Genomic DNA, 12,194 nt, shown 5'->3' with positions numbered 1-12,194 from the left:
GAAAGAAAGAAAGAAAGAAAGAAAGAAAGAAAGAAAGAAAGAAAGAAAGAAAATGAAAGGAAGGAAGGAAGGAAAAAAGAAGGAAAGAAAAAGAAAAAAAGAAAAAGAAAAAAGCCAGACGGATTTTATTGAAAAAGGCAAGAAATGCTCTATCTGAAGGACAAATGGAACAAAGATAAGGCTGACTGGGGAATACTTTGCTTGCCAGTTTCATTACACTTTACTTCTTTATGCAACCAACTACTGAAATTCAATATACGAGCAGAAATGGCACATGTTCATGTTATGACATAAACCCTTTTGATTTATGCAATAGACTTATCGAGTGTGGTCTTTTTCTATTGGCATGTTTTCTCACTGTCCCTCCTCCCCCTCCCTTTTTTAAACTGTTCTGCAATCTTTGTGTTTTTTCAAATATTTTATTCTCCATTACTGGACTGCTAATGGCACCAGATGTATAATCTGTAAAACTCCTTATATAAAACATAAATATTAAAAAAAAAAAAGAAGAAAGCTGATTCCTTATCTTCGTGGAAATAAGGAAATGAAATCTTACCTACCATGGTTATAAATGAAAGTGTCTATTCACTCATTCACTCCGCAAATATTTACTAAATGCCTACTGGGTGCCATAGTCTAACAAAGAACAGAAACAATGAAACAAGAGAGCCCACCGGATAATGCTGCCTGCAACAGTGATATGAACAACTAAAAGAAACAAACAAGAAAGAAGAATAACTATCTAGGACAACCTGGAAATGTTCCCCTAACGAGGTATACCACATATGGATACAAAAGAGGAACAAATTACAGTCCCTGAACAGCTGAGGACACTTAGATGGCACAATTTTGATGGAATGCCACCTTTATAACATAATGTAATATCATTTGACCCTTACAGCTTTAATTCCCATTCTTAAAAAATGAGGTTCAAGAAGGTTAAGAGGTTTTTTTTTTTTTTTTCCCTTTTTTTTTCCAGAATCACACTGGTGTAAAGTGCCAAAGCAGAGACTCCTGATCTTCTAAGCCTGAAGTACTTTCATTACACCACGGATATGAATTGGCTGTGGACCACTTACATTACAAATGCTTTTTTTCTGTACTTAATAAATACAAAATATCGTACTTGTTATTACCATGATTACAACTACTATAAATTCTCCCTTGCTGACAAGCCAAATGGCTAACTTCAGGTGTTTATATGATCTGCGGCACTAGCCTTTCCCATAAGAAGAATGATTACATGATAAGTGCATATATCATAAACAGGAATTCAAGTGTCTTCTTCATGGACTAAAAAAGGCACCGAAGACCAAAAGGCAGTGATCTCTCTTTAAACCCACACTGCTGTATTAATGTCATGGTTTAATGCTTTGAAGTAAAACATCTTACAAAGGAGATGTATTTGTTTCTCCTGATTGTCTGTACTCAACTAAAGGAAGCAGAAAAATTATGATGAAAAAATGCCCCATTTTGTCCAAAAATATGCCTACCGCCGCCATCAACTATAAGCCTTTCTAAAGCTTGGATTGAAAATTCTGAAAGATGAAGATATTTGCTTATCTAAAAATCTGATCCTTAGTAAACGAAACAATAAAATATTTATCTCAATCAATCAATATTTTCCTTAAGAGAAAATGGATGGTGACTTTTGGGTCTCATTATTGAGTAATATCCCCTCCTCTCCCTCCAAACAATATTACTACAAGCAATGACTCATTCTTAATCATGAGACCTGAGCAAGCTCAATGGTTTTCACATATGAGGCTGAAAAAGTCATTAAATGCAGTCCCCATATTACTTATTAACTATAAAGAAAAAAAAAAATGGTACCTTAGTGGACAAATTTGGTAGACATCAATTTACCCAAGTCATCAAACTTAATATGAACAATAATAGGACAAGTGATATGTATTTCCCAATGTGATACACTGACAAAGATACAAATCACCAATGGTAGTATTCCTGCCAAAAAGGCCTGATCTGAATTTGGTCATGAGGAGACAATCAAATAAACATTCTGCAAAATAACAGGGTTTGATTTCCAAAACTGTCAAAGTCATAAAGTAAAAAAAAAAAAATCTAGATTAAAGGAAAATAAAGAGATAACAGAACAAAATTTAATGTGTGATTCCTGACTGGATACTAGATGGGGAAAAGACAATTATAAATGATATTATAAGGACAAAAACTCTGAATATGGACTCAATATAAGACTGTAAATTTTTATCAATCTTAAATTTCTCAAGTGTAATAATTGTATTATGATCTTGTACAAGAATATACTTATTCTTAGGAGACACTTTGAATTATTTACATGTGAACTGTCACCATGTCTACAACTAATTCTTCCATGGTTCACTTAAAAGGCTACTAATAACAATAAATACTTATGTGTATATATTTGCATAGAGATAAACAATGTACAAAATGTTAACAATTGATTAATCTAAATTAATGGTATATTTTTGTTCAGTTATACATTTACAAAATACAAACTTGAGGGACTATGCATTAAATGGCAGTAAGTAGAAGGGAAAATACCCATTATATAAATAAATGCATATTATATAAATTATATAAAATTATATAAAATCATATATATAAATATATATATAAATAATATAAAATTATATAAAATTAAAATAAAAATAAAACATATAATATATATAAATAATATAAGATAATGTAAAATTATATAAAACCCATTATATAAATAACCCATTATAGATGTATTTCTAGTCATAACCCAATTGTTAATTTCCTATATGAGAATTATCCTCAGGATGGACCATCTCTAGCAAATGTTTAACCAAGGAGAGTCCTTCACTCTACTCCTACCATACACCTCCTCTCCTTCCCTACCTGCTAGCTGATCCATAATTAAGGAATCCAGATCTAAAGTTGAGCCTTCCACATAAAACCTCTTAAATTAAAGAATGTAATACATTCAGAAGTGAAATGGCAATGATTTTCATAATCATTTTTCATAATTTTCATAATACTACCCATTTGAAACTGCCCACACCAAAACTTCCTTCAGTTTGTTAAATCATTAAAAGGAAAACCATTTTATTTTTATAACTGATCCTAAAATAGCCCTCACTACTTCTAAATTGTGGAAATTATCTCCATCATTAGGAAAACATCTCTTCTTTATTTTTTCACTTGTAAAATAGTAGTTAAATTGGACAGCAAGCAGTTCCATAAATGTGTAAGTCAAGGACACCCCCAAAAAGCAATGAATATGCTCACAAAAGGAACGCAGGTAAGACTGATAGGCAATTTTTACTTTGCCTACTTCCAGTAATCAAAAAAAAAAAAAGTTAATACAATAAATGACATCACTCAATCAGCAGCGAGCTAACCTCTAGGCTTCCACTGTTCTTCTTGCCTCAGGTATTATTTAAGCAATAAATCCTAACAAGTTGAGCTTTATCATCCCACACTGTGTCTCTGACAGGAAAGGGTACAAGGTGATAGCAAAAACCACTAGGAACAAGATAATTCCTGACAGTTTGCTGCTTGAGCACAAGTTAAATTGAACAGTTTATCTCAGCATGAAGATGTTATAAGGTTTTATGTTTAATATTTTTAAATTAACATAAAAACCAGAGAAAGCGGTTGTGCAATCTTTCACAAACATGACATAGTACAATCACTGTATAAGCTGGATTAGTACTTATTCCCATGCTACTACAGAATTAAGCTGTTTTTAGACCACCAAAGAGCTTTAAATTGCAACTTTTGTCTCTGTAAGAGAAACCTATATTTAAAATGTCTGCTAAATTCAAATTAATGGCTACATCATTAGCTTACACCATCTCACCAAAAGTATAAGTAAGCTGCTATTATAATCGTCTAACCAAAATGCTCTGTGCTGCAACCACATTAACACTGTTCTCTGTATCTGGGATTGTATCCATACATGTTTCAATTGTTTCCAATGCACATTAGGATCTACAATCTGAGTCACATTTGCTTAAGGAATCCAAAACTGTTCTAATGAGATTCAAGATTAGAGATCTCAGATTTGTTGCCTCAGTTTGAATAAACTAGTCATTTGCCTTTTACTCTATTCTCTTAATACATAAAAAGAGATGCTGAAATACACCTAAGCACTGTAGGAATGTGACCACTATTATCACAATGCATACTTTTATTATCTTAAAGGGTCATGGAAGGGCAGTGAAATGAGAAACAGAAAACAGGCATTCCATATTCCAACTACCACCATGCAATCTAGTAATAATACTTCATGAACTAAGTTATCCCAGTCTCATTCCATGAAATCTTTCCAATGGCCCCTTCTACCCCACAAAAGCATTTAACAATTTTATCACATAATGAGATAAAGTACACAATTTAACATGGATACTAGTTTGGGTTGAATTCTTAAATAATTCTTTGCAGGGCTTCAGTAAGCATTTTGACAAAAGAGTAAATTCCATTCTTCCAGTTGAGTCTCCTTGCTCAATACCTAAACTCCTTGTCTAGATTCATATTGCTCAGCCTCCTTAACAGTCTTTGTTGTTCCATTACTGCTTATCTTGATTCTTGTTCCTTGATATAGACGCCCTAGGATTCTAGATCCTTTACTTTCTGTGAAACAGTGTTTTCTGTGACGACGGCAATGTTTTATATCTGTAATAGTCAATACACTAGCAACCAGCTACATATGGCCATGGAGCACTTGAAACGTGGTTAGAGCAATGGAGGAACTAAATTTTAAACTGACTTGAACTTGATTCATTCAAGCTTAAATGAAATAGCCATTAATGGGTACTGTATGGGAAAGCACAGCTCTGGCTGGACCTGATTTCCTCAATCCAACACTTCATCCACGATACCTGAATGCGATTCCTCACTGAACTGATCTTACAGAGTTGACCTGCTTGCGATAATTCCTCCCGACTGGCCGATTTCACCTACCAGGTTCTTTGATTCTGGAATGGCATTACTTCTTTTCCCCCTGATAATTAGAAAGCACAGGTTCACAGCAGAAAATGTTTTAAGTACAAAAAATATAAATTAAGTGAATATCACCTGCAACCACCCCCAGAAAGAAAAAGGCACCATTTTCATTCTGGTGCTTGTTTAGCCAGTGCATGCCGAGAGTCCATGGTTAAACGACAGACTTAAGATGGAAAGTAAAGCAGCTAGGCAAAAAGAAAATTGGCAGGTGGAGGAACTGAATAATGACCCAGGAGGCTGAAGCAATTTGTTCAATGAGAAAGTGGGCAGAGAAGAAGCTAAGGAAGTTTGGAAGCCTTTGGAAGAAAAGGCCTTAGCAGGAAAATAATTTTGGATATTATGGTAAGAGCAATGGGAAAGAGACTGAGTATTTTTAAGAAGGGAAATGACAAAGTTATACATGCATATTGGGTATATTCACTTTTATTCTTCTTTCTTTGTAGTATATGTACATCATTGCCATTACCGCATAGTTTGTTTTTTTTCGTTTCTGATACTTAACATGCTGCTTCATTATGTTAAAAATTATTTCTGAAACCTGGTTTTTAACAGATTTCATGATGTGATGTGTCAGAGCATCTTCAACCAGGGCATAACTCTTATATTCACATATCTACAAAGTTTAAAAATTTTCTTGTATAACCTCTTGTATTTCTATTACATTTGTTTCTGTGTTTCATGACATGTTTTATTACTCTTTAGTAGCAGAAAACTTTACACTGACTACTATATGGGAAAGAGACTGTAAGGAATCTCCTCAGAAGACGGGAGAACAGGAAGGGGAAGAGAAAAGAAGTGATGGTGGCTTGGGTCAAAATGGCAATGCTGGAGGTGAAGAGAAGGGGCCGACATCCAGGTTTGCTGATGAACAGGATATAAGACGTGAAACAGAGGAGGACTACCATTCCCTTCACTTTGTCACTTCCAAAGTGTCGTGATAATGTTTTAATATAATAGGAGCTCATTTATACATGCATAAATGAAAATTATTTCCAAGCCCTTCAAAAGTCTTTGGCTTAAATATATATTTCTTTCATTTGTAAACCCCATGTAGAATGATAACAGAGTTCTAATATTCATTAATCACTGATATGCAAAATTCATTTTAACACACTATGCTTTAGTTGTCAGCTACTTCATCTTAATTAGACCATTTCTACTACATGTTTAAATGCTATGGATTTTCAAAATCCTTCAAGAACATGCATAACAAAATGTTTCCATTTGCTAAAACAATTAAAAATACAAGATGGAAGTCTTATCTAAAGGAAAAGGAAATGTAGTCATTTAATTTCCAGGTTCCTGTGATGGGTCATTTACAGGCTGTTAAACAGAGTATCCAGCTTCCCAAAAGCTGTCCCATAGGATAGCATCAAGTAATCAGTTTTGCTTTTTTACTCCACCATGTAATGTTCCTTTCCTGTGCTTATCATTATGGCCAGGAGAATACTGTGTAAAGAACACATGTCCAGAAGGCAGGGAATCAGTCTGTAGGTAGGACATGCCACTGAACAGTATAACCAAGTGGTTTTTTAACACATATCCACTCCACAGTCATCAGCACTCTGAGCTGCCTCACAGCTGCTTAAGGAGACAAATTATATATATATATATATATATATAGAGAGAGAGAGAGAGAGAGAGAGAGATACAGACACACACACACGCACACACACGTGAGCTTTTTTAGCTAAAGGAGCCACTTAAGTTTAGGTGTCGCAAGTTACTCAAGCTTACTCTCAAATCTTTTAATTCTTGGTATTTCGTCTAATCCATAAAAGACACCCAGTAATTATGCTGGTAACAAGAAAAGAAGAAACAGGAATGGAGTATGTGTCTAGTAATGAAAAAATTTAGAAATAAACTGAAATGTTTACTGTGTATACTTAAACTTTTTTGATGTATTCTGGGACCAGAATCTATTAAGAGTATTCTCATAAATGTGCTATGGTGAGTGCTGTGAAGTGCGTAAACCTGGCGATTCACAGACCTGTACCCCTGGTGCTAATAATACACTATATGTTTATAAAAAATAAAAAAAATATTTAAAAAAAGAGTATTCTCATAAGACCTAAGGGAATATGAACCACTAAGAACATTTATGGATATATCTGTTTTAATCAATCTATCAATTAGTCTACAAATCAAAATATTGTTACGTCTTAACAAACTAAGAAGCGCAAGATAACACCCCTGTTCAAGAGAAGCTGACAATATAACTGGTGAAGTAAGCCATAAATACAGGAAACATTAAATAACAAGAAAGAAAAGAAATAAAAGTTCTGTCCTGCACAAGAAATGTCACAAAGCAGGGCAAGACTGATTATAAATGAAGGAAGAAATACTAAAAACTATTGGTTTAGAGGAGAAAGAGAAAATGAAGAGCAGTGGAAGACCAGGAAAGGTCAAGTTTATTGAGGGTATCAAAAGAATCCTGGGTCCTGAGTTCTTGGGTCTGGAATGATCAGCGCTATTTGAATTCATTCAGAGAGGAAGGATGGTCGCTTAAAGTTTTGGGTTTAAAAAAAGGTAAGTAACCAAATAAAACTGGAAGGGTAGTTTTCCATCAGACCCAGAAGCACCCAACTATAGCATAAGAAGTTTTCTAAGTTCACACTTTCTCTGTTAGCAATATGGGGATCCACTGAACATTTATAATTATAGTAACAATGCTTTATTTCTTCTTATTATCCTTGACTGAGTGGTGAATGCTCGTTGGCTGAGAAAAAAAAATGGTAGTAAAATGAGAGGATAAGGAAACAAAGTATCACCATCACTACCACTCTCAAAAGGGAGGTTGTTCTCTATATATCCAAAGATAAAACCAATTTGTTTAAAGCCAGGGCTGTCCAATAGCCATGTGATTATAATCTAAAGGAAGACAAGGAACCATGAATAATGCAAGGATTTTTTTTTTTTACTTATATTGTCTAATTTAATCATCCTAAGAGATGTGTCTTATTATTTCCAGCTTACTGATTAAGAAATTAAAGCATGATAGGTTTGGTTATGTGCTAAGGCAATAGCAGTTACTAAGAGGCAGAGAAGAGTTCCAAATCCATGTTGTTCTGGACCTAACCCCCCCCCCTTTTTTTTTTTTTTTCCAATTATTCCACACTGGTTTTGAGTCATCTAAGATTAGAATGTGACTCAATGGTTCTCGGTAATGGTACTTCTCATCATCATCTATGTTTGAGAAGTAAAAATATAAATGGTATACAGAAGAACCGTACTAACCTGAATAGTTTTATTTCATCCCTTCATTCGTCATATATTTACTGAGTGATTACACTGTTAGACAACCTAGTGGAAAGCTAGTAACCATCAGTGAAGTATCTCCTGGAGACATACAATCAAGGTGGCCACCCCAAGTCACACGAAGGAGTCAGCCTACTGAAATAACAAGGACAGGATCAGGCACTGGGCTAGAAAGCAACAGCTTATATTAAAAGCAACGAAGATAATAGCAATATTGACTTTACTGGAGGGACAGGCTAAGTAAGGCTAACTAACGCCAAGTTCCTAGCTTGTGCAATCAGATGGGCAGCGGTAACATTCTTTAATACAAAAGGAGAAATAAATCAATGGTTGGACTAGAGAAGAAATAAAGGGACAGGTTCTACAAATGTGCGTATAAGTAGAGTGCCTAGTAGGTAACTAAAGATAACAGATAATAGACTAATGAAAGAAATTGCATTGGAAATTTGATTGAACTAAAAGCCCTGGTCACCAACACTGTCTATTAAAAATGTGGGTTCTGGTTTCTTACATAATTTTACATATCTGTTTTACATGTTTCTCCAATATTTCATATGTTATCTTGTTTTTTTCCCATTAAAGTATAAATTCCTTGACAAGAAAAATTAGATCTACTGTTCTTTTCTTTAGTATCCTAGCTCCCTATCATGACAGATACCACTCTGGATTTTAAGTTCTCTTCAGACATGCCCTGTATTTCCTTCACTAACCTATCTCAGATGCTCAATAAATGTTTTCAAGTAAGTGAATGAATGAATGAATCAGTCATTCATAACCTCAGTGACACTGAGGAAATCAAACTGGTTGATTCTCTACATACAGTCAAGTGTTCAAAATGATATTTACTCCTACCATTAAAAACAAGTTGGGAAGTATCTCATATCCCCAAAAGAAAGAACTTACCTTCTACCTTGCATTATTTGATGTCATATTTGGCTGAACCCATTACTTTTTTTAGGGTCCCTAATAACATCTCAGGCACTGATTTCTGCTTCACCATCCTAATATATCAAGGACTCATGATACAATCCAAAGAAAAGGAACTCGAAGGGAGATGTCAACCTGGTATAAAGATCAGGAATACATAATATCATGATAATAATTTCTGTCATCTTCAGGGATTCATGATCATCAGCCTTGAAGAACCAAGTCAATTAACATGCAAAGCACATCTAACTTGCTGAGTGTGCTGGGAACACTTCATATGGTGTTTTATCTCCATAAACTAATATAATTAGTATGTGAAATATTTATAATTCACCTCATGATTAATCTATCATAGACTATTCCTTAACAGCAGCATATCATTTTATATTGGAATGTTCTTTGCCCTTTAGTTCATGCCACTCACAAGTCCCAGGAGTTCATTTCTGAATATTATGAAATTGGAAGACCAGAGACTCAAGGTAATGGATATAGGTCCTATCATCACCCTAACCCAACACTACCTATGTTGTCTAAGATTACACACATTTAAGGACATGGTGACCAATCAAGCCAGAAAGACTACTGCTCAAATAGATTCAATTAGATACATAAAGCTCAGTTAAGGCACAAGCCTGAGGAACAAACCATAGATAAACACAGAGTGGCTTTTAGATATCAACATCCTTTAGGCTTGAATATTATGACACAGGAATAGTTAAAGCAATCATCACAACAACAACAATAAGAGTAACTGCCTCCTGGTATATCAAGTAAACTACCCCTGACAACCATGGAAAGTAAGGTATTTTGTGCCCAAATAACGAATAAGCTAACAAGGAAAAATATGGTAACTTGCTATTTTTACTGAGTCACATCTACTACTAAAATTAACAAGCACAAAATAAAGTGTATCCTAAATATTCAGTCTTTCTATAATCAGTCATAAGACCTAAATTTTTTGGTGCTTTTGGGTATTTGTTTTAAATTTGCTTCCCAGAATCCTGTAGTCTATTGAGCTGTTCTATCATTTGATTTGTGACATTTTGTTGTTAGGCTGCTCATAGAGATTATCCCTGTGTTTTGATTATTTCTCCTATGTTTGTTTTGGCAAGTCCAAGACAGTTCTTTGAAATTTTCCTTGAATTTGGTGCTTAATATGCCGTCTGAAGAAATACCTCCCCACAAATAATTTAGTTAGTATCCCCAATGTTTTGCTATTTTACACATCACTTTAATTATAAGGGTATCACTAGATAACTAATTACAAAAGTCAAAGCCAGTAAAATATACTGTACACAGTAGGTACTCAAAAAGTATCTGGGACAGTGAAATATTAAATAATATCGTACATCTGCAGTAGAAAAAGAATCCAAAGGTATGAGTCCCAAGACTGTGTCCCACTCTTTCATACCATTTTTTAATGATAAGATTTTTTATAAACATTGATTTATTAACACTGTGTCTCTTTCTCATCAAGCCAACAATGTAAAAATTCTACAAATGTGCTTCCCAGTCCATATCACCAAGGGGAAACCATTTGAAAGCTAGCTTGCTAAAAACTAAAACTTCCTATTTTAATACAGTAAAATGAAAATTTAAAAATCTACATGGCTGTCTAAGTTTCACAAGTGAAAACATTTTCTTCACATGATTCCCTTGATCACAATGTAAATGATTGCCCTCTTTTTAAATTTTTAAGTAACTAACATATACATAGAAACAAGAGGGAAAACAGGTGGAAAGTACAAAAAACCATATATAAATAATATTGTTAAGAAGATCTAAAAATGATGTCTTTATATCATTCAAAACAACCTACATGGCATGGTAACTTTCTAAGGCTCCTTTTTCTTGTTCTCACCCTTGATAACTACACAATATGCGGGACTCACCAAATTATGACAGCTCATAAAATGCCTCAGGTCACACTTGCTTACTAGGTGACTAAGGAGCATAACATGGGGTTACCTGCTCTGGGTTAGCCAGTCAGAGGCAAAGCCGGGACCAGTGTGGAGTCAGTGACAGAAAGAAAGCCAACCACGAGTGTTGCTTGTAAACCTGCCTTCTAATTCCAATGATGGGAACATCTTCATGTTTGAAGTGGGGATTAAAATATTATCCATTTAATGGGGGGGGTGGCCCACTCACTGAGGGGAAAAAAAGTAGAAACACTGACAGGAGTACTTGAACATGCATGTAAATATGCACTACAGCCTGTTTACAGCTATCTGAGGCTCCATGTTATTTGAATTTTTTATTGCCTACGTCCAAGGGTCACACACCATAGGTCACCTAAAAGCCATCCAAAGCCTCTTCCCACCACATCAGACATTTTCACTTGGCAGAGCATGGATGCATCCCTTCTAAGTTGGTCCTTTCCTTTCTTCCCTTTTGTACTTGTATATCGTCATGGTGTGGGAGTGTCAGAAAATACACAGAATGCCACAAGAGAAGCAAGAAAGTAACCTCAGACTGGCCCAGGAGAGCCAGAAAGGCTTTAAAGGAAATAATGCTTGAGATGGACCTTAAAAATGAAGAAAACTTCTAATTTCATATGTGTGAAGGGCAGGGATTGGAAAGGGGGAAGATGATGAGTTTCTATTAATATTGCAGAGAAAAAAACAAATATCTGGGACTATAAATATCTGCATTCTATTCAATTAAGCAAATATTCAGCATATTTATATATGTGAATATATATTTGAAATACACAATGTAATTCATAGATAGGTAGATAGATAAGGGATATTAAGATAAGATAGACTGGACACCCTGTTCTTCATCGTCGTACTTTGGCAACTGAGATATAAACAAAGGGCTGAAGTTATAGGACAGTTAACATTTGATATTTAAAATAATTTTGTTTTAATCCCCGAATTCATATACGCTGCTATTATTACTTATTATTAGAGATGCCAGCTCATTACACATGAACTGCATGACAAACTGCTCCCTTACTAAGTGCCCAAAGCGAAATACGTTCAGATGGGACATTCTAATAACTTTTTTGTAATAACTCCTTGTCTTAAAAAACA

General features: G+C 34.6%; 1 protein-coding gene across 5 annotated transcripts in view; it reads right to left on the bottom strand.

The window, feature by feature from the left end:
- GTDC1 (glycosyltransferase like domain containing 1) overlaps positions 1 to 12,194 on the bottom strand; it is a 425,334-nt gene that overhangs the window by 231,563 nt on the left and 181,577 nt on the right. The gene's annotated exons all lie outside the window — the stretch shown is intronic.

Source organism: Lontra canadensis, unplaced genomic scaffold (assembly GCF_010015895.1).
Source record: "Lontra canadensis isolate GAN:19392208 unplaced genomic scaffold, GSC_riverotter_1.0 scaffold11, whole genome shotgun sequence".
Taxonomy (NCBI): Eukaryota; Metazoa; Chordata; class Mammalia; order Carnivora; family Mustelidae; genus Lontra; species Lontra canadensis.
This window is presented reverse-complemented; position numbering and strand designations above follow the sequence as displayed.